The 26,812-nt window shown below is 42.4% G+C and overlaps 2 long non-coding RNA genes across 2 annotated transcripts in view; one reads left to right on the top strand and one right to left on the bottom strand.

The window, feature by feature from the left end:
- The window catches only part of LOC125753545 (uncharacterized), a 36,680-nt gene extending 27,506 nt beyond the window's left edge, over positions 1 to 9,174 (top strand). Inside the window, exons 2-3 of the long non-coding RNA XR_007405629.1 lie at positions 4,932 to 5,009; positions 8,784 to 9,174. This is a non-coding gene — a long non-coding RNA (uncharacterized LOC125753545). The remainder of the gene's footprint in view (positions 1 to 4,931; positions 5,010 to 8,783) is intronic.
- LOC112673356 (uncharacterized) lies at positions 7,975 to 25,392 on the bottom strand. The gene is made up of 3 exons (XR_004808874.2): positions 24,841 to 25,392; positions 24,618 to 24,761; positions 7,975 to 8,856 (listed from the first exon to the last, which is right to left on the bottom strand). It is a non-coding gene; the product is annotated as an uncharacterized LOC112673356 (long non-coding RNA).
- Between the last annotated feature and the right edge of the window lie 1,420 nt (positions 25,393 to 26,812).

The raw sequence follows: 26,812 nt of genomic DNA, 5'->3' as shown, positions 1-26,812 counted from the left end.
AAAAGAAAATGATTTGTGGAGCACCTGGGTAGCTCAGTTGTTAAGCATCTGACTCTTGATTTTGGCTCAGGTCATGATCTCAGGATCATTGGATCAAGCCCTGCATCTGGCACCATGCTAAGCATTGAGTCTGCTTATCCTTCTGCTCCTCCCCTTGCTTTCTCTCTCTCTTTCTCTCTCTCAAATAAATAAATAAACTCTTTAAAAAAACCATAATGATTCGATATTTATATATATTATGGAAGTAATTACCACCATAAATCTAGTTAGTATATATCACCACACATAGTTACAAAAATTTTGTTTTCTTGTGATGAAGACTTTTAAAATTTACTCTCCTAGTAACTTTCAAAGATGTAGTACCATTATTGTTCACTACAGTCACCATGCTGTACATGACATCCCCAAACATTACTCATTTTATAACTGGAAGTTTCTACCTTTTGGTGCTCTGGCCTTTTTCTCTCTCCACTCCATTTCCCATAAGCATCTGTGATAGAATTTCTTCCTTCCTCTCCCTTTATCTCTTCCATCTTAGAGCCTCCTATTTCTTCAAGGCACAGACAAGAAGTTCTCCCCTTCATACATTCTTGGCTCCATTAGGTGGAGACTTCCACTTTGGTGGCACCCAGAGGCAGACACACACAGTAGGATCTCATGAGTTTTAGTTGTATGGCTGAGCAGTTATCATTCCACTACTACTCATGCAATCCCTCTCACTTCCCAGCCTCCCTTGCAATGTAATCAGTTCTGACTAACGTAGTGTGAACAGAAATGATGGATGACACATTTAGGATGAGCTCAGCTCTGCAGTCCCTCTCTTCAAATACCACAGCAACCTCAGAAGCCACATGACCCCAAAGAGGCAGCTAGAAGATGGTAGCGGTTCCATCAGCCTGGGTCCCTGACTGAGTGAGGACAGCCCCCAGCTGACCTGGATGGAATGTCCAGATCTTGTGTGAACTACTGATCTGCAGCACTTGGTGCACCACATCCACTCAGCCCGAGGTGTGCAATTTCCTCCTCTGTGCTCTCAGATCCCTCAGAATCTGTATCTTAACAGGCACTGTATGACAAGAGCTGGGGACACTTGTGTGAGTACAGATGAACTTTCTTCCTGGCCTCCTAGAATTCTGGGATCAAGTCAGCTTCACCTTTGACTCCCCCCTGGCCCCTCCCAGGGGCTGAGACATGGTAGGAGTTCAGAAACATCTGTTGAATTGACTGTGCTTCCCTTTGCTTCCAGATTAAGACAAAATCCAAATGTGTAAAAACACTGCTTTAAGTAAGGATATTTTTCTCTAAGTGTAGTAGTAAATGATTATTATCCAGCTTGGAAAATGTCTTCCCTTTCAATAAAAGAACCCTCTTAAGATAGCTCCAAGCCATTTGGATTATGAAACATTATCATAGTTCAGTAAGTGCTGGTGTCCTCCTCCTGGTGAAGACTCTTCCCAGCCTCACTGGTTGAGCTGTGAGTCACCAAGCACAATGATTTGTGGCAAGTTTGTGATTTTGAATAGCCAAATGGTGGTGTGTTTTTCCAAAAGCAATCTTCCCTGGAACAATTCTCTCTCTCTCTCTCTCTCTCTCTCTCTCTTTCTGTGTGTGTGTGGGGGGGGGGGTTTCTTTCATTAGTGAATCAACATGTGTCATAGTTAAATGGGTACAGATGATAGATTTTTATCAGAATCAAGCCCATAGCATCATGACCGGAGCACATGTGGTTGCTACCTGTGTATGCAAACTAAGGCACAGAGTAAAGGAAATTCATGCACTGAGGGGGATATTTGTAAATCCTCAGTTTGTTTAGATCTGTTCTTTATTGCTTGCAACTACTGACCTCCTTATACATAAAATAATCACCTATAATGACAGCCAGCCTTTCATTTCATTTTCAAAAAATCTACTTAGAATGTTTCAGAATTTTTAGACAACCCTAGCTCAGCCTGATTATTTTGTCTAACTTGACAAGGGAAAAATGAAAAATAGAAAAGAAAGTGCCCTGCTTTGAGTGAACAGACTAAATTTATTTATTTTTGCAAACAAATTGTGAAGCCAACCAAAATCTTGGCCTAAGAGAACCCTAAACAAAAGAAAATACCAGTTTGCTAAATTCAAAGAGATTTTGTTTGAACAAAAAAGAAAAGGTATATATGTCTTAGGAAATAAAAAGGTGAAACAAACAAAAAAGATGCTCTACATGGGAACTTATATTTCTATATGTCACTAAAACAATCAAGCAGAAGAAAGAAGCATTAGTGAAAACTGAGTGCATTTGGTACTTACTATGAAAGGGGAAAATATGATTTCAGAGGGTGGGGAGAATAGTACAAAATCAATTCTGAGGAAGGAGAAGGGGTTCCTTGATAGGTTTGTATAAAAGAGTTCCCATAATACAACTGAATAAAAGCCTATTGTTTCCAGCCTTCTAAACACAGAAAGACCTTTGTATAGAATAGAAAGTATATTATTGGAAAAGTCTCTGCTCCCAAGAAGAATGATGCTGGGAAGCTGCTCCTGCACAGGCAAGTATTCCAGATGAACACGTATCATTGCTGAAAGATCGAGATTTGTAAATGGATCCCAAAGGAAGCTCTAAGGAGTAGATAGAGAAAATATGGCTCCCAGAACAAAATACAAGTTTAAGAGATAAGCCTAAACATCAAAAGGGGCTACTACAGGAGCAGAATTGAAAGGCTTTGCAGACTAGAAATCACTCTTGACCAACCAGCATGGCCACGTAAGCAAGTCAGGCTGGCGACCTATAACAAACTGCATGGTCTCTACTCCCTAAAAAAGTTTGTGAATATTATAGAAACATTAAAAATTGCAGGCATCTGAAAGGGGAAGAGGACTAATTTCTACTCCAATCACAAGCTAATGAAGATGTCTTTTGAGCTTTACCTTGTGCCTTGGTTGAGAAGCTGAAACTTTGATGATCAACATGTGCCAGATGATCAAGGATCCTCAGTTATCAACCAAATACATGCCTATTTTGGGAGGCAGTGATTTTGATCTCCCTCTTCATATTTCCAGACTTGGAAGCAGCCAAGAGGGCTCCAAGAGAAAGGTTTGAAGTGAGCTCCTTATTGCAGAGTAGGTTTAGCATATGCCCTTCAAAAGTTAATGACCCTACTAATGTGCCCTTAGCACACAGTGGGGGACTCTTTGACTCTCTTTAGGCTCTCAGGATCTTCAGAGCTGGAGCAGAGGAGATAGGGGGAGTAGATTAGCAGAAAAATAAATGCACAGCACATTTTTTTGTTATTTGGGAACACTTTTCAGTATGTTAAAGATGTAGATATGTCTACTTTAAATGTTTTGTTACTGATTTTGAAATCTTGAGGAATCTTAAAAAGAAATTCTCTCTTGTTCCTTTATAGAAGGAGTTTATGAACACACAACAGCTTATAAAATGAGGGCATTGTCTACTGTAATAAAAACAGCTCTCAGGGTGCCTGGGTGGCTCAGCGGTTGAGCATCTGCCTTAGGTTCAGGGCGTGATCCCGGGTCCAGGATCAAGTCCCGCAGCAGGCTCCTCTCTAACTATGTCTCTGCCTCTCTCTGTGTGTCTCTCGTGAATAAATACACTTAAAAAAATCTTTTAAAAAAACAACTCTCAGGGAGGGCTCCCCAGAAGCGGATCCTGAGATGCAAATTCTTAAGCAAGTCTTCTTAAGAAAGTGCTCCCAGGGAAAACTGAAAAGGGTTTGGAGAAGCTGGAGAGGAAAAGAAAGGAAGCCAAGAAAAGGTGTGGTCCAGGCAAAGTCCTGCAAGGGATAGCAGGAGCCTGGCCTCACAGGGGTTCAGGAGCATAGGTTACGTCTCAGGATTATCTCAACCTGGGGCAAGTGTTCAAAGCACCCCCGAAGTCAGGGAAAGCCCACAACAGAAAAGGTAAAAAGGTCCCTGAGGGGGGATAGGCAGAGTGCTAAGCAACATCTTTTCTGGTGGATACCTTTAAAAAGCATGTGACATAAGGAAATGCAAACAGAGTTATCAAAAAGTAAGAGACAGTGGCTGAGTAATATTCCATTGTGTATTTATATACTATACACACACACACACATGCGCACACCACATCTTCCTTATCCATTCTTCTATCAGCACCCACTTGAGTTGCTTCCATATCTTGGCTATTGTAAATAATGTTGCAATAAACATAGGGATGCATATATCTTTTTGAATAAGTGTTTGCATTTTCTTTGGGTCAATACCCAGAGTGGAATTACTGGATCATATGGCATTTCTATTTTTGATTTTTTAAGGAAGCCCCATACTGATTTTTTTCCAGTGACTGCACCAATTTACATTCCCACCAAAAGTGCACAAGGCAGAATCTAAAAAACAAAACAAGCAAAGAAACAAAGTCGTTGCCACACGAGGGAGGATGGGCAAGAAGGGATGAAGGGAAGTGGGAAGTACAAGCTTCCAGTTGTGGAATGGATAAGTCACAGAGATGAAAGGCACCGCACAGAGAATATGGTCAATGGTATTGTAGGAGCGCTGCATGGTGACAGTAGGTAACTACCCTTGTGGTGAGCACAGCATAACATACAGATTTGTCCAATAACTATGCTGTACACCTGAAGTTATACTGTAATATAAATATACGAATGAATGAATGAATTTCGAAGTGGGAGTGGGAGAAAACAAATGTATTTTTCAAAAATTAGAACAAAGAAACAGCACAGAGGACTGGCAGACTGTTAGTCTTTTGTGAAATGCGGTAGTCAGCCTCCAAAATGGCCCCCAAAGATGCTCCCCTCCTGGTTTTTATAATTCTGTGTGGCCTCTCCCCTACACTGGATCCTGGTTGGTCTGTGTGGCCAATAGAGTATGTCAGAAGTGATGGTATGTCATCTCCTCAAAGCTAGGTTATAAAAGATATATTGATTTTTGCTTCTCTCTTGGGCCACTTGTTCTAGGAGAAGCCAACTGCCATACCAAGGAACTCCCACAACCCCGCGAAAGGCAAGGAACTGAGGCCTGGAGCCGACAGCCATGTGAGTAAGCAAACACGAGCAGATCCTCCAGCTACTGTTAAGCCTTCAGATGGCTGCAGCCCCTACTAACCTCTTGACTACAATCTCATAGGGAGTCCCTGAGTCAGAACCACCCAAATAAGCCACTTCCAAATTCTTGGCCTTCAGAAACTATAAGATAAACCACTATGTTTGGGAGTAATTTGTTACAAAGCAATAGACAATGAATGCATGAAGCATGTGCTCAAAGCATGTTTTGCGCTCTTAAGAGAGTCACCAAACACTGGGACCCAAACAAATCCAGACATCAAACTGAGAGAGAAGTCCAGAACCAAGCCAGGGAGAAAGTGCCGGGTCACAATGGTTGCCAATTTCAACTAAACAGATTCAGGGGTACTAGGAATATTTCCCATCCTGTTGAATGAATAGCTGCTTCCAATTAGAATCAGTGTCTCAGCTGAGGACAGAGAGACTTCCAGGTGGTTAAAGAAAAAAATGTAAAACTGAAATATTTTAAAAAGATTTTCATTATGATTAAAATAAAATAAAACTTTTCTAACTGACAAGGAAGCTTCAATTGTCTGGAAGCTAATTCTTTCTTTCTTTCTTTCTTTCTTTCTTTCTTTCTTTCTTTCTTTCTTTCTTTCTCTTTTTTTTTAGAGAGAGAGCACATGCATTCACAAAGGCAGAGGGGAAGTAGCAGAGGGAGAGAGAAAGAGAGAATTAAGCAGGCTCCACGCTCAGTGCAGAGTTCACGAGGGGTTCAGTCTCACAACCCTGAGATCACGACCAGAGACAAAACCAGGAGTCAGACACTTAACTGACAGTCACCCAGATGCCCCTGGAAGCTAATTTTTAGAGAACACTTGTGGTTATCTATTCAACAATCATCCCCAGCCCTTTTCTCCATGGTGACAGAGACTACCTCCTACTTTAGAGACTATAAGTATATGATATTCAGTTCCCCAACCTCCTTTGTAGTTAGATCACAGCCAATGGGACACAAGGGCAGTCTAAAGAGGAAATTTTTGGAAAGATTTTCCATAAAAAAGAGACACATAGGGCAAAATGCCCCTTCCTGCCCACCTTTAGAAATTGTATGAGAATATTCTACTTGGATTTGTAGTAGTGGTCTTGCTATCATGAGGAGCAAGACAAAATGTTCACAGAAAGGCTGGCTGTCTCTTCTCTCTTTCGCGCTCTCTCTCTCTCTCTCTCTCTCTCTCTTTCATAGCTTCAGGGTAGTCAGGTCAGACCTCTTATATGGTGGCCTAAGGCCCTATAGAGAATGTTCCAAGAGAAGGAATGAGGCCTTTCCTAACCTAGCGTCAGTGCTCACACAGTCTCACTTTGATTTTGTTCTATGCATCGTGTAGTCACAAAGTTCGGTGTTATGCTCAAGGCAACATAGATCTGCCTCTTGATGGAAGGAATTTCATGTAACTGTTGGATGTGTTTTTAAATTGCCAAAAATATCCCAACTGGTGCCTTTGGGTTCTACTGACAACTCTAGAGAAATACAGCATGTCTGTTTTCCCTCTGTGGGATGACTTTGGAGGACCACCCCCCCTCCACAAGACTTCTCACACCATCTTTATTGGGGAAGCTGGTTTTCCCTCAGAGCCGTTATTAACATTTCCATCTTTGATAAACCTATGAAACTCCTCCAGAGCCCAAGACGGGCTCACGTCCCGGGTAAGTCATGGCAGCAGCTCACAGAACAGGGCTTCCCAGATGGTGGCCTGAAGAGTGAGCAGTCCCTCGACTGCCAAGGTAGTTAATTGAAAAGGCAGAATATTTTCAAAACTAATGGTTCTTACTCAGCTCTATTAAATAATAGGGGTTGTATTTTTCTTAATGTTACTTGCTAAGAAGCTAAAAGTATTGTGGTGACTCTGTTGGATTCGGGTTCCCTCCTCCCAAAAGTAGACGGCTGAAAGAGAGAACGGGGTACATGTGGCTTACTTATGATCCCAGGAAGCAGGACGTGAAAGAGCAGGACATGAGACAAGGAAGGGAGAAGAGTTAACAGAAACTGTGGTAATGAAAGGGTTATCACTGAGGGCAGCCAAGGACCTCCAAGTGACTGTGTAGAACCATATCTAGCAGTCCCACTAAGGGTCAAGGAACTTGGGTCTTTGTCTACTGTCTCCTGTCCCTCATCCATTGTAGGCCACTCCTGGGGGCATTTACTCCCTAGCACCTCCAGGCTTCCCCAGCCAGAGAAACACAGAAAGCCACAGGAGACCTCCATGGTAGGCTGAGTGAATATGGAAAGGCACTGGCAGTGCCTAACGACCAGCTCCTGGTATAAATATCTCTTCCCATCAGCTTTCCATCACATCGAATTCTTTTAGAAGTAAACAGAGTACACATGATTTTTCAAAAACAAGATTCATTCATTAGAGTTGGTCACATATTAATTTGGAGTGTATGGAAGAAGTAAGCCTTGGATGTGTATCACTGCGGAACCACAGCACATCGTAGCTGATATGATCCAAGCTGATCAAAAGGCTGCAGGAGAGAAAAGTGCTCACCAACCGTAGACCCCTGGTGCTAGTTGACTCATTAACCAGAAACTGATTATCCAGATCTCTTGATTCTCCCCCCACCCCCACTGCTGCTGGTCTTTTCCCCTTTCCTTGCTCATTAGCACCCCTGGCAAAGGAGCGATGGGTATGATCAAATCCACAGGAGTCCTTTTTTAAAAACTTGATTCAGGCCAGAAGGAAGAATAAAGTTGAAACTAGTAACAGATGATATAATTTTTCTTCTTTTTTTATTGTGGTAAAAGACATATAACATAAACTTTACCACTTCAACCATTTTTAAAAGTATACAATTCAGTGACATTAAGTACATTCACACTATTGTATAACCATCACCACCAACTTTTTCAACAGTCTGTAGAACTTGGGATTGTCTATGAACATTGACTTTTCATTGTGTCCCTATTGTCTATTTATTCAGATATTCAAGAGCTGGTTGGACTAACAAAATGTCACTTCTAGATAACTGAAAATAAGTATTTTTTTGGTATTTTTATATCAAGTATTATGAAGCAAGAATGTTATATCAGACAGGCATTGCTATATAATAAACCATTCCAGAATATAATGACTTGAAACAATCATCATTTATTTAGTCACTATCCTAAGTAATGGCAATCTGGCTGGGCTTAGCTGGGTGATTCTGCCTCTTTGGACTAGACACAGTTGATGTTGGCTGGGCACACTCTTGTAGCTGTTGTCAGTTGCCAGGTCCACTAAGGTCTGGCTGGTGTAAGATGGCTCAGCTGGAATGGCTCAGCTCAGCTCATGTGTTTTCTCAACTTCCAGCAGTCTTATTCAATATGGCAGCTCAGCAGGACCTCAAGAGCAGTGAGAGGGCCAGGGCTCAAGTACTCTTCTTGTTCCTGCTTATATCACCATTGCTCCTGCCCCATTGGCCAGAATAAGTTCCATGACCAAGCCTAGAGTCAGTGTGATAAAAACTACCAAAAAGCATGTAAGCAGGAGGCATGAACAAACTGGGCCCATTACTGGGATGAATCCACTGCAGTTATTATCCTTCCTGGGGCTAAAATTCTGTGTGAAAATAACTATTTGTCTGAGACCATCTTAGTTTACATTAAAGTATTCCAGCCCCATTCTGATGCCCAGACAAGCATTTTCAAGGGCTGCCTTTGCACAATTGATATAACTGAGCCAGAGCCATTTGACCCCAGCTGACGTCATCTTTGTGACCCAACAAAATCACTGAATTTAAACCATATTATTTCTCTGACCCAACTAGGTGAAGATCTGATTGGGCATCATGGTTAGTGTTACCTCTTCTGATGGTCATCTTGCATCATTATCTTCTTCTCCTGAAAGAAAAAAGCAGAGGGTTGGAAGAACTTTGTACCATGGGCAGGAAACAACAACAGGAGAAAGAAGACTGTATACAGAATTGGTTTCCCCTTTCTAAACCTGTGTTCCCATCTCCAATCCATCTTCTCACCAGCATAGTGGGGCTTTGTGCTGGTTAAAGGATCTTTCTTGCTTAAAGTGTTCTCAAAATAAAAAAGTAAGCATGCTCTGTCTCTCACATTAGATTTTGATGAAATGAAAAGTCTAACTCAAGTTTTTTAATATTTGGATCAAGAATTTGTCATAAATTGGGAAACCTATAACCTCAAATTTAAGGTGTTAAGTATATTTCTTTTTTTTTCATTATTATTTTATTAAAGTAATACTTGCTCTTGGTAGTAAATTGCCTGTCCTCTTTATCCCAGACCTCTAGCCCCCAGTCACTTGCCCAGAATGCTATCTTATTACTAGTTTCTTATGTACTAGCGAACATGTGTATGTCTGTTACACATACATTGTAGATTGAAGCATATTAAATTGCCACTGTTGAAATGTTTTGACCTACAAAAACAGGATTGTCCTATCATATAATCTACCTTTTTAAAAAAGATTTTATTTACTTATTTGACAGAGAGAGAGAGAACAAGCAGGCAGAACAGAAGCGGGAGAAGCAGGCTCCCTGTTGGGCAGGGAGACCAATGTGGGGCTGGATCCCAGGACCCTGGGATCATGACCTGAGCTGAAGGCAGATGCTTAACCAACTGAGCCACCCAGGTGCCCTAATATCTATATCTATATCTATATTTATATCTATATCTTTATATATATATATATATATTTATGTCAATAAGAGCATAAAAATACACTGGTCTGCATCTTGGTGTTTTAACTTATCTAAATGTCCTGGAGACCTTTCTATACCAGTATAAAAGGCTTGATGTTATTCTTTTCCATGACTACAATTTAGGTATGACTATAATTTATTTAACAATTCCCTTTCTGATGCACACTTAGGCTTGTTTCCAGTTTTTGTTATTACAAATCCTGCCAGAGTTCCTCACTCAGCATTTGAATCTGGGCATCTGCAGGATGACATATGGAGATATGCAATGACAGTCTGCTGTTTTCCTGTCTTGTGGTCTTCTGGCTCCTTGCAAACTGACTCAAGCCATGACAGATCCCCTAAGTCGTTGGCTCCTGTGTTACAAGATCAGTTATAAGGGATACTAGGAACACCAACCAAAATCTTTGTTCTTCCCACTCCCTGTAGCTTTAAAATTGGTTTGACTCCTAAAACCAGAAGGATTTGAATGCCTAGCAAACCCCTCCCTTTGTGGGCAGGAGTCTTGTCTGGAAGCCCTTCAGTGTGAAGAGATGCTTATTTCCCAGACAGACCTGATTCTTTTTTTTTTTTTTAAGATTTATTTATTTATTCATGAGAGACACAGAGAGTGAGAGGCAGAGACACAGGCAGAGGGATAAACAGGCTCCATGTAGGGAGCCTGACATGGGACTTGATCCCTGGACTCCAGGATCATGCCCTGGGCCGAAGGCAGGCGCTAAACCACTGAGCCACCCAGGGATCCCCGACAGACCTGATTCTTGACTCTGCTGCTCAGTAGTTGTGTGGCTTTGGGTGACTTATTTACCCTCTCCACACTTCCTCAGTGAACCTGAAAGGTATGAAATGGTATACCTATTCCATAGTGTTCTGATGAGGATTAAAAGAAATGATGTACCTGTCACACAGTAGGCATGCCACAAATCAGCCATTTGCTCCTTAAACCAAGTTCCCATAGCCAAAACACTTAGTGTTTTCCTAGAAGAGCTAGGCCAGTGATGATTGTAAGGAAATATAAAAAAGTCTTCTGCAAGCCCACCTTGCTGGCTGGCTTGCAGGAGGCAGTATTTGTTTTCTGATCTCAGTTATCGGTGGATTGTGATTCCTAATCCTTGAATTCTGACCCCATCTTTGGCAGAGAGCTTGGCTTCAAAAGTCTTATTCCTAAAAAGTTAAAAGATAGCAGGCAAGAGAACATATTCCCAGAATCCTTACAACACCAGATGTTTTATCTCTTTTCCTAGCCTCTAGCTCAGTCAGATGATCTGTAGACATGTAATTATTCACCGTCTAGACTGAGCCATCTTGTCGACCACAGAGGGCGAAGAAGGTCAGGAATGGAAAGGAGTCACTAGTCAAAGGGCCCAACACTATGCTTTTATTTGTTAATTTTAGGATAATGTTTTTAGACTTTTTAAGCACATGCTCATTTTTGAGAGATCCATAAAAGCAAAAAGAAAAAAAGCAAAACCTTTCTAGAAATCACAGTTTTCAACTTTTGATAAACACCATTCTGGACATCTCTCCACACACTTACACAGCTCAAGTGTTCAAAATATGGATAGGTGGCCTATTTGGGTGGAAATGATTATACTAAATATCTTATTTGTTTACTTATTTATTTTTTGTTTTCCAACCTACCCACCCCAAATCCTACCCTAGAAAAGTCCACGAGGGCAGGAACCTTGATTATCTTGTCCTCTGTGGGGAATCCTCAAAGTCTAGTACAGGTCTGACACATAGAGGACACTCAAAACGTGTTAAATGTTGAAATATTTCTACTTGGATGTCTTTATAATTTTTTCTTTCACCTTGCAGTTCAATAGCTACTCCAGGATATAACTTAGTGTTGATCATTGTACATCCTTTTTTTTTTTCTAGAACGTATTTTTCTTTTTTTTCTTTTTTTTTTTTAGATTTTATTTATTTATTCATGAGAGACAGACAGAGGGTGTGAAGAACGAGGCAGAGACATAGGCAGAGGGAGAAACAGGCTCCTAATGCAGGACTCGATCCTGGGACTCCAGGTTCACACCCTGAGCCAAAGGCAGATACTCAACCACTGAGCCACCCAGGCGTCCCTAGAACATATTTTTCTTTCAATGTTTCCTTATTTTAGTAAAATTTTCTTCTATTACATTCTTAAGTATGTTGCTCCGTTTTCCTGTTTTCTTCTTCAGAAACCATAATTGTGGATACATGAGTCTCCTTTATCTCCAATATCTATCATCCTCTTTGTATTAATTATTTATAATCAACTTTTCCATTTCATTTCATGCGATGATCTCAAGCCTATACACGGTCTCTCTTTTTGTCTTTATTTTCTGGTACTTATTTCCTGTAGCTTTAATTTCCTTACCCTAAGGGCACATCTTTCCCCAAGTCTGTGTTCCTGGACCAGCGTTGCTCATAGTAAGCTCTTTAGGGTGCATGCCATCTGGGCTGTGATAGGGTTCTGGCTGTCCATTCCGCACCATTCCCCTAGCTTCCTCTCTTGGATTTGTATTGTGTTGTTTTGTTTTTTGAGTGGAACCCTTGGTCACAGGCAACAGAAACAGACTATCAGGGTACAAATTCATTTTTTAGCTAAATTCCATCCCTGACCTCACTAAAAGCAGTGGATATCTTTTCATAGAGATAAGAGCATTCCCTACCTCTTTCCTGGGCTGCCCATGAAACTGGATCTCAACACTCTAAAAATCCTTGGATATGTTCTTCTTGATGTTGACAAATACTTTTGAAGAAATACATATCCTTATCAGAGTTTGAGGCAGCGTGTATTAGCTGTCAGCTTACTCCCTCATCTCAGCCTCGATTTCTTGGCATTTGCCAGCAATGATTCATACTCTGGGGTGTGATACTGTTTCAGATTCCTACTTCATTGATGATGGATTGTATTCCCTCCATCCTTTGTCCTTTTTGCTAATTTGGATGGAGTTCAAACTCAGATTAGAGTGAAGATGCCACCATTTTTACATCACTACTAGGTTAATCAGAGGAGTCAGACTTGGACCAGATGAAAGGGCTTTTTGCAACTGGGAATTATGAGTCTGATGCCAGTTGAATTCCTGTGATGCTCTCACTTCTCAAGTTCACCCTCCCCAGCCATCTATCTCTGTGGTGAAGACACTGCTTAATGCATCCACCACGTGCCTCACTAATGATGCTTTCCACAGGCTTGCTGCATTCTCCTCTCTTATAATAAGTGCTATGTGGCCCTCAATGCCTGGACCACACATTCATTAATATTTATGCTTCCCGAGAGTGATGGGGTGTCCCGGTGATTTGCAGACATGAGCAGGTGCCCCTAATGGAAGAATAAGTAGGAGCCGTCTCTTGGGGAATAGCAGCTTTCAGTCTTCCTGTCGTAGAAAAGAAGACTTTGGGTTGGTAATGGAAACATCCACAGCTTTCGTGGAGTAATCTCCAACTATCCAACTGGCTGACTTGGACTACAGTTGTGAGAAAGGTTGGAGAAAAGATGGAGAGGTAGCTGATGTTCCCAAGTAGAGAGGAGAGAAGTCCTATTTCCTTCCCTAATCAAAGGCTTCCTTATTACTGTGAAGTCAGAGACAGAAGCTTTCTAGTGGCGAGTTACACATACCCCAGTTTGTCTCCTTGCACACTCAGATTCCAGTTCCCTACTCTAACATGTTATCGCATACTCACAAACTTTTCTTCAATGCATGAAACCTTAGTGAAATATTATTAGTCATTATCCATATTGGCTATCAAATGCCATATCTACTTCAGCCTTTGATTTAGTTGTCAAGTTATGACAATGGAAATAAACAACCAGTCCCATGGGGTGGGGTCAGGATACTGCCAATTTCTGCCTGCTGAAATTTCCTGTGGCCCATTGGTTCAAATAGGGCAGCTTAGGGTAACCTCTATTCCATAAATAGACAGTGCTGAAGTTTTTATACTTTGTTTTGTATTAGCTTTAAATATCTGGCAATGTCCAGTTCACTAGATTCTGCTGACCACATACAATGACTCCCCTATGCACACATTTGGAGTGTGTCATTTCTGCAAACTGTACTCATGTGAATAAAGTAGGAAACATTATGATAGGAGTCCAAGCTGGTGTGACTTACAGTCTGCCAAGGCCTTTGTTAAAACAAGGATGTTGACTGGTTTTCCTGATGTGGTGATTTGAAAATACATCTGCAAGTTTTTGACTCTCATCCCATCAAAAGGTAGGGATTTTAATTCCCTTCCTATGGAATATGAACTGATCTTTATGACTCATTGCTAATGGATAAAATGTGGCAGAAGTGTTGATGAGTGACTTCTGAGTAAGGTCTTAAAAGGAGCAGCTTCCACCTGGCTGGTTCTACCCTCAGAACTCAGACATTTTGATGTTTTGAGAAAGCCCCATCATGTGGAGAGGCCACATGGAGGTGTTCCAGTTGACAGACCCAGCTAATGTCTAGCCAACAGCCAGCACCAACCATCAGACATATGAGTGAAGAGACTTTGGGTGAATTCAGCCCCCACCCTTCAAGCTTGCCCAATTAACACCACATAGAGCATGGATAAGCAATCCCTGCCCTGCTATATTAGTATGCTAGGGTGATCATAACAAAGTACCACAGACTAAGTGGTTTAAACAAGATTTGTTTTCACGCAGTTCTGGAGACTAGAGGTCAGAGATCAAGGTGTTGGCAGAGTTGGTACTTTCTGAAGGTTGGAAGAAAGTGTCTATACCAGGCCTTTCTCCTTGTCTGGAGGTCACATGGTCTCCCCTCCCCTCTCACACCTGGATCCAAATTTTTTCTTCCTATAAGGACACCTGTCACATTGCATAAGTGTCTACCTGAATGACCTTGTTTTAAATTAATCACCTCTATAAAGACCCTGTCTCCAAATACCCTCATATTCTAAGATACTGGGGTTAGGACCTCAACATGAATTTATTTAATGGAACACTATTCTACCCCTTACACCTGCCACGCCTGCTCAAACCATAGATTCATGAGCAAAATGAATGTCGTCGTTGTTTGTGGGCCTCTAAGACTCAGAGTGGTTTGTTATGCAGCAAAAGATAACCAGCACACCTAAGATAGATGAATAACTTGGTTCCTGGTGACTAGAATTTGTTCTGCAAATGTTCTCTGGGAGCAGTACTGCACCCAGTTGGTACCCATAAGGCACCAGGCCAGACCACAGGCAAACATCTGGAAGACAGTTTCAGGGACTACATGTTCAGTGTTATCTATTTTTCTGTTTTTGAATTTTGCTCTTTGATTACAAAGCCACTGAAGTTGTCTCTAGTCAGAGAGACAAGGAGGACAAATGTTTATAAGTACCAGTATGGAGCAGCAGAAGGATGTAGTCAAATAAAAATCTATGGCCAGATGTGGAAATATCATTGGGCCTCATGGCAGTTGACTTTGAGACCTGTTCTAGATGCAAGGAGGCCTTGGGCTTTTAGCAGAGGTGAAACAGTGCTAGCAACAGGCTTTCCTGAGCACCCAGTCTGGTCCAAACTCTTGTTCCACCTGGCACTAGCTGTATCATCCTGGGAAGGTCACTTAAGGTCTCCATGCTTCTGCTTTCTTGGGTGCTTCATATGATAGGCTAACCATTTTTATCTTCATTATAGAGCTTGCCATGAGTGAATTCCTCTTCTGACTATTCTGTCTCCAACTGGTTTCCTTTGGTTACTCACCATTGCTACATCTTATTACTTCAGTCTACACAATTAATTTATTCATTTACTCAACAAATGTTTATTGAGAACCTACTCTATGCTAGGCACTGAGGGTATAATAACATTGGGTCAATGACCTCATTGACCTTGATCCTATCTTGCTCTTTACATCTAAAATTCTACCTTGTGACCTTCCAGCTGCTGTTTCCATCACTCATGGGCACATATCCTCTGCTTCTTAGCTCAGATCCTTGAAAGAGGCACTCAGATTGGCCTAGCATGTCTTTTCAAGTCAAGCCTCAAACTGTTTCTAACCGACTTTCGTATTTGGTTGCCTAAGATCAGGCACCCTGATCCAACCAACTGTCTTCTAGAGCAAGAGATGGGCATGAAGTCCAGAACATTGCCTCACAGTGATTGTGGGGTAATAGCTATGATGGGCAAACTGGAAGAAGTCCTTAGAGCAGTACATTAGGGTGGAGAAAGCCACCGTGGATTCCAGCTGGAGCTTATAGTACCCCAGGGAGAGTTTTAGTCAATTTCACACAACACAGGCTCAAGGAGGTGATGACTTGAAGACATCATGCACCAATCTGCTAGCTCCAGAATCAGGCTAGAAGCCAGGCCTTTGGAGGAATGTCTTGGCACTGAGTGATTTCACCCTACCTTGATTAGCAGAAACAGTGCTCCTTCCATTTCCTCTTGGCATGCACCATTCCCAGTTTGCAAGTCAGCAAACTTAGAGGGGGTTTTCACTGGCTGAAGGGGTGTACTTGACCCCTCAACCAATGCCAAACAAGAGTTGATGCATACATACTCTGGCTTCCCTGTCCCTCAGATAGGACAACTGTGAGATGTGTTCCACATTACTTCCCTGATGTCCAGCAGGATTGAGCCCCAGAAGCCCATACCTGCAACCTGCTTATTAATGCAAACATGTTAGTTTCTCTTCTATTCTTCTCTACCTGTACTTTCTGAAGAAACTCTTCAAATAAACTACTTGCACTCAAAATCTCCGATCTGTTTCCAGAGAACTGAAAATTAAGACACCTTGCAAGAAAAAACAAGTAGTGAGGCCATAAAGGTAAAAGGGAGGCAGGGAATCAAGACATGAGCAGAGGTATGGGTAGACAGACACAGAGATAAAGATCATTCATGCAGTATTACTAAACCATCGGCTCCACAGGTAATTCACCTGGTCTGGAGCTACAGAGAAAAGCAGGCTGCAGGTGAAGAGGTGCAACTCTTCCAAGAAGGGCTACTTGTAAACTAGGTGTCCTGGTATCATTCTTAAAATGTTCCATTCTCCCACTTGTCATCTCATTCATTGCTGAATCATTAATCATGATTTATATGACATTGACTTTTTTCAGAAATCTTGACTATCTCTTTGACAAGACATTAATAAAGAGTGGGACTTAGGGTGTCAAGTTTTTATGAGCAAAAGTGTCCAAGGCCATCTCCAGATGGGTATTCTTGGCTGCTTTCACCACACTCTCCAGAGACTGAAAAGCAATTGTTTGGCTGGGCAGATAGAGCTGAACTGAATTAAATTGACCTGCATGATACAGAAAGTAGCACTGAGCACATTTAAGTAAGGGGCTTTGAAAGAAATCTATTTTATTGTAGCTGAGTGTTGAGATTATTTTAAGGAAGTGATTAATAGTTTAAAATGCACGAATGATGTCAGCATCTAAAATTAAGATAGATGGGGAGAACAACATACTTGGTCCTAAATAAAAAGCTAACTAAATCTTTATTTCTTTCTGCGTTTTTTTTTTCCTTTCACAAACATGAATTTGGCTGCTTTCAAAAGCCAGTTCTTATGCCTACATCCTGAAAAGAAAGACGACATTTCCATTAGTAGAATACCAGCAGCCTCACTTAATCCAGATACACATATACCTAAAGGCACCTTTGTTCCAAATATAATTATTGCTCTGCAGGAAAATCTGGTGTGATTCTTCTGATTCGGAGTTTTAAGCCTGTCTTTAATTTCACATAACTTTATTAGAACCCCTAGAGATGAGAGAGGACACAGTAGGGGAAGGTAGTTTTCATGATAAGCAAAACCAGGGCATGTGGAAATTCTTTCAACTCAGGCTTCTGGCTCGAGTTATAAACTCTGATACAGAGTTTGGGCTCTTCTACCACTTAGGCACTGGATGAACAAACATGTGTTTTAAAAGCCTCTGCAGCCCGCAAGTCCTGCCCTCGTGCACACATGTGACTCTTAGAGCACCGTGGTCATGGTCAGAGCAAAGCCAAACCCTCCTGTGGAAAGGGTTTCTCTCATTGGCTTCTCTCAAAGTCAATGTTTGCTGGAAAGGCAGCAATTTCTTTCCTCTTCAAAAGGACCTTCATGTACAAACTCACTCCCACCTACTGTGCATGTAAATTATTCATCAGTGATATGGCCTCTATTTCTGACTTTGATCCTTTTCTTCCTCGGGATGCCACAAGGAGCATGAGAAGGCCGGTGAGTTATCAGAGGGCTTTTGATCTCCTACTCACAAATGACATTTTGTTGGGGAACATCTGGGCCCCTTCTGCAGCTGCAGGGTGGGTCAAAAAGGAGCAGAGTTTGGGGGTTCTGAGGTGTCCACCCCTTAGCATCAAACCATCTTCAACACAAAATGGGATGGGGAGAGAAATGGGCACGCTTCTCCCAGAACCAGCAACTGCTCACACGGTAATTAACAGGCACCTGCAACGACTCTCCCAACAGGCAGGGTGGTGTGACTCAGAGGTCCGACTGTCCAGAACTGGTTTCAGAGGAATTACACAATTGGAGTCATGTACCATGGAGCTTTCAATTAAGTAAAAATCACTGGGGGAGGAAGCCAGGGATGACTGAGGGGCAGAGACCCTCCAAAATGTTTTCTCTTTCTTTCGAGGTAAAAACAAGGTTTTCCTCACAAAATGGAGTGAAAATGTAAGGCACCAAGAATGCTGGAAGGGAAGAACAGGGAAAGGTCTGTGTTTCTCACAGGTCTGAAATGAGCTCTCCGTGCAGTTTGTCATCAAACTATTAGTAACTGGCCATTGTGGCTGGCATTGAATCTTCAGAGTGCTCACAGTTTAAAGACCAAGGACAGCGGACTCCTTTCATAATGGCAGTGTAAACCACTTTGCATTAAGTAGGAACAACAACCTTTTTAAAAAGAATGTGGCAAAATAATTACATTTCTTGTTGCTTTCCTTTCTTCCACATCACATGAGCAAGCACATCAGCCTCACTTGAATGGATAAAAGGAGGACTTTTTTTTTCAGTGAGGGCTGCTCTCAGGGGAAACACACCCATCAGTAAGGAACCCTTCATTCTGTCATGGCTGACTGGGATTCTAGGCTCAGCCTGGGCTAATTCACCACAACGTTTGGGATTTGCTCATGCCTCTTCTTTCTGGTTGACTGGGGAGCCATACTGGCAGGAATATTTACCCTACAAATGTCCTGTTTGATGTCTGAGTCCTGGTGCATTCCTCCAAATTTTCTCTCCTCATTTTTTTTTCTTTTTATTTAACTGAAGGTGATGTCCTCTGAAATGTTAATTCTTTAACTGGGAAGAGCCTTTAAATAGGGATTTGGCAGTAGTTCTGAAGTAAGTTTCATCATTATGTTGAAGAAGCCCTTTCAAATGCATTTGAAATCCATTTTTAGAATTTCAAAATAAAGGCTGTTAATGTTTTCCAATGGTACATTAAAAATTCAACAGTATTGTCCTCAGCATGGTCTGTTTTGATGCAGGTTACCTGGTTGGCTTAGTTTAAAATTGATATCATGAGTGGCTTGAAGTGCATTTCATCAAATGTTGATATCTAATGAGATATTTAGGGGACAGATCATTTTTTATATCTTGAATGCCTGATGTACAAATCACCTCATCTCTATAAAGCAGAGGGAACCATTTTAATTTGGTAAAGTGGGAACAGATTATTGCAATCTTTTTATGTTTCCTGATGTCAAAAATAAATAGCCTTGGTGTTCCAGAAAGCAAAAATCGCCCAGCTGAGAACAACTCACACACACGCACTGCTCTCTCTCTCTCTCTCTTTCTCTCTCCCCCCCCTCACATGCACACACACACACACATGCATTCACATACACCTTCAGCTTCTCCCTTGCTGCCTCCAGTTGTGGGAGGAGAGAAGTCTCTAGAATGAGAGCAAATGAAACCTGGTGAGTTTGCACTAGTGACTGTTGTGCTTCCTTTCTCCTTCTGGCCACTGTGGCGTCTGATTATCAGAAGACCCACCTGATAGTGGTAGATGCTCCCAGATGTGTGTGGTACCTACGGCTCCAGCCCTGGCCTCATCCCTCTGCCCTCCCTGGGGAGCCTAATTAGACATGGTCAAGGCCAGAGTTTCTAAGTTTGCCTGAAAACTCGAACTGATGGAATCGGGTCATTTAGGTTTCTAAATAGCTACGTGTATGCTTGGAACCTCGAATTATGTGCTGGATGTTGGCCCCCACATCAGGGAAATATCCACGGTCCTCAGTCCTCCACCCCGGTCCCAGCCTCACTGGCTGCAAGCGCCGCCCGGGGCCACCGCATCTGAGCTGCCCTCCTGTCTGCCTCCCAGGGCGGCGCGGGGGGCCAGGGGGCAGCTGAAGAGCGTGACCGCCATCGCCATCGTTTTGGACAGGCTGCGGCAGAGGGGCAGGCCTCTGGGTGCCCCCGCCCGAGCAGGGGCCGCTTTGGAGGCACAGACGCCCCCGCGTGGGCCGAGCCTTGCGCTCGCACCTCCCGGGAGGGGAGGAGGCTGCAAACCGTCAGATCGCCGCGCGGCCCCGCCAGCTTCCCTCTGCCCCGAAACTTCTCCTAATTAAGCCAGTCCATCTAACTACGGGGCGTGCCATCAAACAGGTCTCCAGATGCTTCCGCTGCAGCCCGTGGGCGCTGGTCAAAGCCGGCGAGGCTTGTGATCAGCGACGCGGGCCCTGCGTGGCGGGCGCGGGCCCCTCTCGCCCCGGCGCGCCCCGCTCCGAGCGCCGCGCAGTCCGCCCTCGCTCGTTTGCTCCGTCGCCTGGCGAAGGCTCAGAGCGCGATTACTAAAGTTAGGGAAACATCCCTGTAATTAGCCCGGCAACTCTAAGCACAAGAAATGGAAATTAGTCACAGGATCATAAATGAGTTCGTGCATACATTACATTGCGCACGGCCCTGGGGGCCCAGTGTTTGCGGCGTTGGCCAGCACCCCTGTGTGGCAGCAAAGCCGTCCTCCCCCAGCGAGGGGAAGGCGCAGGAAAGGCGGTTTGGCTTGAATTACAAATTCTGTGATTCTTTTGTAGACGGCCAGGCCATCGGAGTAAAGTCTGTACTGAGGCTGGGGAAAGGGAGACGACGAGTAAACAGTGATTTTCCTGTTGATTTTTATTTTGTTTCCCCCGCATCTGTTAACCTAGAGCCATCAAGGTGCCTCCAAACGGTGGGCTCGTCAACTGTACTGCTTCACTCATTAGAAGCAGTAGTTATAAACTCTTTAAATAACCCTGATTCTGAACTATTTTCGAAGTCACTCCTCTTCCTAGCAAAGGCCAGGAAATTGGACTCAGGCACACACAACACGGCATTTGCATCAAAATAATACAGCAGGCAGCAGCAAGCCACAATCACATCACTCAGAAGGAAGGAATAGAATACAAATTAAAGGAAGAATGTAAATTTTTTGCCATTAAGCTTCAATGACCATTTGAAATGGTACAAGGCACAAAGGTTCTTGATGAGCGTCATCTAGTTTGATTATTCATACTTGTGTTTCTGCTTGAATTAAAGCAGGAGTGCGAGAGCCTGTTATGGGAAAATATTTGAATTGATAGTGAACTCTCACCTTGCCGTGCATCCATTTACTTTTCAAATGAATACCAGATAAGTTAGTGCATTTTCTAATCGGCCTGTTTTCCAGTGAGTGCTGTCATTACATACCAATTTCTTTCAGAAGTGCTTGCTAAGAAACATTAACTACTTACAAATAAGGAGCTGTCTGTCACCGGCTGCAGTCTTCAGCTCACAGCATTTCTGCTAGGACAGTGTGAGGGCTGGAGAGTCCAAGTTCCCTTGCCTGTCATGGCTTCCGGCCTCTTCCTATTTCCCAAGTGAGTCTTTAAGAGTAGGCAGGGTCTTGCGGACGTGCTGTCTTTATGGAACCAGGTGGAGTCCTGCCCGATGCAGAGCCAAGCTGATTTACCGTGGAGTAGTTATGTCACTGTAGGCAGGTGGCCTGGGTCTTCCCCACCCTGGGATCCTATTTGCTGAGGCCGGGCAACCAGAACAGATTCTGACACAGACTTTATTCAAAACTGAAAGCATCCCTTTCTGGACATAGGTCCCATCACTGGCACATTCAACAAAGAAACAAAATGGAAAAGGTAGATCCCGAGGGTTGTGGTGGGAGGAAAGAGGGGTGGTGTCTCGTATAAAAACCATATGCCCAGTTTTGGACAAGAGTAGATTTGCAGAAACTATGGTGAAGGTTCCAGAACACTGCTGCACTTCAAGAAGAGACTTAAAAAATATTTGCGCAGAGAGAAAGGAAAAGATCCTTATTACTCAGTCTGCTTTGGGATCACAAGCATCTTTTTTTAGGTTACTTTCCTGTTGAATGTTGCTGGCCACACATTTGTTGAAATGTGTCAATTACTTTTTGATCAAAACTTTTTTACGGTGTGCCTGAGTGGCTCAGTCGGTTAAGCATCCAACTCTTCACTTTGGCTCAGGTCACAGTCTGAGGGTGATGAGATTGAACCCCATGTTGGGTTCCACACTGGGCGTGGAACCTGCTAAAGATTCTCTCTCTCCTCCCTCTGTCCCTACCCCACTTCCTGCGCATGCTCTCTCTGTCTCTCTCTAAAAATAACAATACTGTTTTAGGAGTAATCACATGGTAAAAGAATATAGGTGTACCCAAGTGAACAAAGCAATGTTCACAAATGTTGAGTGACATTGCCTTCAGATGATTTTGTTGTGTAGACTCTGGTTCATTCATTGACAGAATCAGTCCCATGCTGATTTGCCACAGTGATGAGCAAAGCACAGAAAATGTGAACACTTCATGTGTTCCCAAGGTAAAGAGAAAAAGGAAATAAATGCCTTGCAAACTACCCTTTTGGGTGGAAAACAGGGGGACCTAATTCCAAGTGAGAAAAGAGTCCTTATCAGGTTTGAATCCAAATGTCACCTTATTTTTATTTATTTATTTATTTATTTATTTATTTATTAATCTATTTATTTATTTTTAAAGATTTTATTTATTTATTCATGACAGACACAGAGAGAGATTAGCAGAGACACAGGCAGAGGGAGAAGCAGGCTCGGTGCAGGGAGCCCGATGTGGGACTTGATTCCGGGTCTCCAGGATCACGTCCTGGATTGAAGCCAGTGCTAAACCGCTGGGCCACCTATTTTTATTTTTTAAATATTTTTATTTATTTATTCATTTGAGAGAGAGAGAGAAAGAGAGTATGAGCAGAGGGAGGGACAGAGGGAGAAGCAGACTCTCTGCTCAGCAAGGAGCCCAACCCAGGACTGTATCCTAGGACCCTGGGATCATGATCTGAGCTGAAGGAAGACACTTAACTGACTGAGCCAGGTACCCCGGTTACCATTATTTTTAAAATAAAAAATAAATATTGTAATCCTCAAATTGGTTAATCCTGTAACTGATTTAAGAGTCAAATGTGGGGAAAGGAACAATTGAATGTGTCATGACCACCCATGTTAAGGAAGGGTATAAAACTGAGTGGGAAAAATTAGAGAGGGAGACAAACCATGAGAGCCTCCTAACACTGGGAAACAAACAAAGGATTGCAGAAATGGAAGGTTGGGGTGGGTGGGGAGGGGTATGGGGTGACTGGGTGACCGGCACTGAGGAGGGCACTTGATGGGATGAGCACTGGGTGTTATACTATATGTTGGCAAACTGAATGTAAATTTTTAAAAAGGTTAAAAAAAAGGAAGGAAGGATATAAAGCCCTTTTGAAGGTAGGGACTTACTGTGACCAGATGTGCCCCGCACAAACATACACACACAGAAGAATACTGAAAAACATATTCTACGATCTGAGTTAATTATTATCCTTCTCAGAAATGTATAAACACTCATGTATCTAGAGAGGTTATAATGTCCAAAGCCATTTTACCAGGTGTATCACCTGCATTTAGGTCTCAAAATCCTGACAATGTATTCATGGATTTATAATTTTAAAAGAGCACTTATATTTCAAGGCTTCAAATAAATAATTTTATACAAAGGAATGTAGTCATTTCCCTTTTGTCTACTTCTTTGAAAAGCTGTTAAGTTTTCTGAGACATTGAGTATAAGCACAAGCACCCACAAAACATAACTGAGTAAATATGATAATAAATGGCCACATATTCTTTTTCTCTCTGCACCCACGTCCACCTTTTGGAAGTGCCCTCTAGACGTGAGGTTGTCCATTGCTTTGTCTAATTTGTTTTGGCCAATGAACATTAATCAGTGTGACACAAGCAGAAATTTTAAAAGCATGTAACACATATGCTCTTGGTGTATTTGGAGATCACCATGTGAGAAGCCTGAGGCAGCCTACTTTCTAGAGACATGTGGAGAAAAGACTGAGTAACCTGCCAGTGATCACACTGGAGAGCAAGGCCATAGTCTACCATCCCTCTACCAGACAGTCATATGCAAGACAGACATATGCAAGAGCCCAACGGGTATCAGCCAAGCCAGCCGAGCCCAGTAGAGCCACCCACCAACCCACAGAATCACGAGCTAAATTTGCACTCAAGGTGCTTTATGTGCAAATTATGTGACCGAGGCCCATTCTCATTTAAACTCTCTTTTGTTATTGAACCAACAAAATATTTTTGTCATTCATGAACCATCAAAATTGTACTACTACAGTATGCTATTATACATACTGTATAAGTATGTACACCAAATCATCTGTCAAAGCTGACCCTTCATCCTACAGGCACTGTATTGGAAATCACACTTTTCAATATTTTGAAGATTGAATGAGAGTGAGTGGGTATAGCACCTGCTATCAGCTACTCTGCCGATGTCCCCTAAAATCTCTTGTCATTTTCACACAAACCCATCCCCATGTGCATTCATTCCCAACAGCCAGTATCTGCATCTCTTTGTTGGAGGACAGCCCTTGAGCTGCTAGAGCCCATTTTCCTTGAAAGCATGGAGAACTGGAAGTCTGGTGGGTAACATGCCATCCCATCCCACTTCTGCCACTTGCAATCAACATATCTCTGGCTGACTGACACTTCTGGACTCCAGACTTCTCACCATCCATGGTCCTGTGTGAAATCCAGTAGATGAGCCCGTCTCTGAGAATCATATTCTGGCTAATTCTTCTTGGTTGCATCTTGAGTGTGGTATTTCCTCTCTGAGGCTCTTAATGTCTGCTCTGTTTGCTCATGGAATGGGATCCTGAGAAAAATAAGAACAGGAATTTCACTGTTTTGTTATGACAAATAGCTTCAGCCTCCTCCCTAACCAAAACTCTTACTTTGTTAGGTTTCCGTTTCCTCTTCATATTTTTCTTGGCCACTGTGACCAGTGTTAGCCTCTTTGCCATTGTCTAAAGGTAAAGAAGGAGGAGCATTAGATGATTCGTGATCCAACATAAAAATCCCATTGACTTTATTTGACATAGAGAGAAATTGAACATGAGGGAGTTCTAAACTTTTGCTTGAATCATTCATATGAACATGTGCATGTTTAATTAAGTTGTCAGAGGTGAAGCTCTTGCCACAATGCACAGTGGCTCTCAAATCTTACTTGCTTCAGAAACATCTGTGATGCTTCTATAACATACAGATACCTGGGTTCCCTTCCAGACCTCTCCAATCACTGTCTTTAAAAAGGGTTAAAAATGAGAACTCTCCAGAGAACCCAATCAAAATTGGGCCAAGGACCTGAATAAACATTTCTCCAAAGAAGATATACAAATGGCCAATGAGTACATGAAAGAATACTCAACATCACTAGTCATTAGGGAAATGCAAATCAAAATCACAATGAGATACCACTTCATATCCATTAAGATGGCCTCTGTCAAAAAAAAAAGAAAGAAAAGGAAAGAAAAAGTGTCGGCAAGGATGTGAAGAAATTGGAACGCTTGTGTATTGTTGGGAACACAAAATGTTGCAACCATTATGGAAAGTAGTACAGCAGTTCCTTAAAAAGAAAATGACCATATGATCCACGTAGTCCACTTCTGGGTATATACCCAAAAAAATTGAAAGCAGGGTCTTGAAGAGATATTGGTACAGGCATATCCATAGTAGGTTTATTCACAATAGCCAAAAGGTAGAAATAACCCAAGTGTCTGCTGGCAGGTGAATGGATAAACAAAGTGTGGTATATACATACAATGGAATAGTATTCAGCCTTGAAAGGAAAGGAAATTCTGACACATGTCACAATATGGATGAGTTTTGAGACTATTGTGCTAAGCAAAATAAGCTCATCATGAGAAGACACGCACTGTATGATTCTTCTTATGTGAGGTACCTGGAATAGTCAACTTCACAGATACAGAAAACAGAATGGTGGCTGCCAGGGGTTGTGAGGAGAAGAGACTGCCATAGGAATACAAATAGTTTAGAGACTGATTATACATCTAACCTTAATCTGCATCCATGACTCCACTCCCAACTTCTCAAATCCAGCTCATCGATATGGTCTATGACAGAATCATTCAAACATGAATACATGTCAAAATCCCCTGGAGATCTTGTTAACACAGAGATTTCTGGACCCCACCACGAAAATTTCCAATTTGGTAGTTGGATTTGTATTTCTAGTAAGTTCCCAGGAGATGCTAATACTGCTGGCCTGGAAACACTTTGAGAACCACTGACCTATTGGTTTAACTCAACAGTATGTCTAGAATTAAGCCTCTTTTTTTCTTTCTCCGGCCATCACCAGTTCAGACTCCCATTCCCAACTGCTCTACTTAAAAGTGATAGTTGCCAGCATTCGAGATCCTGCACGAGTGGCTTTAGCCTCCTTGGCGGTAGTGGGAAGAATTCAGGACTGGACTCAAGTGCCCCAGGAACTGCACTGAAATAGCCATGCAGTCCTGAATGAGTTACTTCACCTTTCAGGACGTAATATACTCATCAATAAAATGGTGATGATAATATCTATTTTGAAGAGTTATTTTAGGAAAGAATGAGACAAGGTATATAAAGATGCTTGCAGTAGGGCTGTCCTATAGGCCCTCCACTGCTGTTCCTCTTCCATCTTTTTTTTTTTTTAAGATTTTATTTATTTATTCATGATAGTCACAGAGAGAGAGAGAGAGAGAGAGAGAGAGAGAGGCAGAGACACAGGCAGAGGGAGAAGCAGGCTCCATGCAGGGAGCCCGACGTGGGATTCAATCCCGGGTCTCCAGGATCGCACCCTGGGCCAAAGGCAGGCGCTAAACCGCTGCGCCACCCAGGAATCCCTCCTCTTCCATCTTTAATGGCAAC

This window comes from Canis lupus, chromosome 24, assembly GCF_003254725.2.
Source record: "Canis lupus dingo isolate Sandy chromosome 24, ASM325472v2, whole genome shotgun sequence".
NCBI lineage: Eukaryota > Metazoa > Chordata > Mammalia > Carnivora > Canidae > Canis > Canis lupus.
Note: the sequence above shows the minus strand (reverse complement) of the source record. Positions and strands in the feature narration are given on the sequence as shown.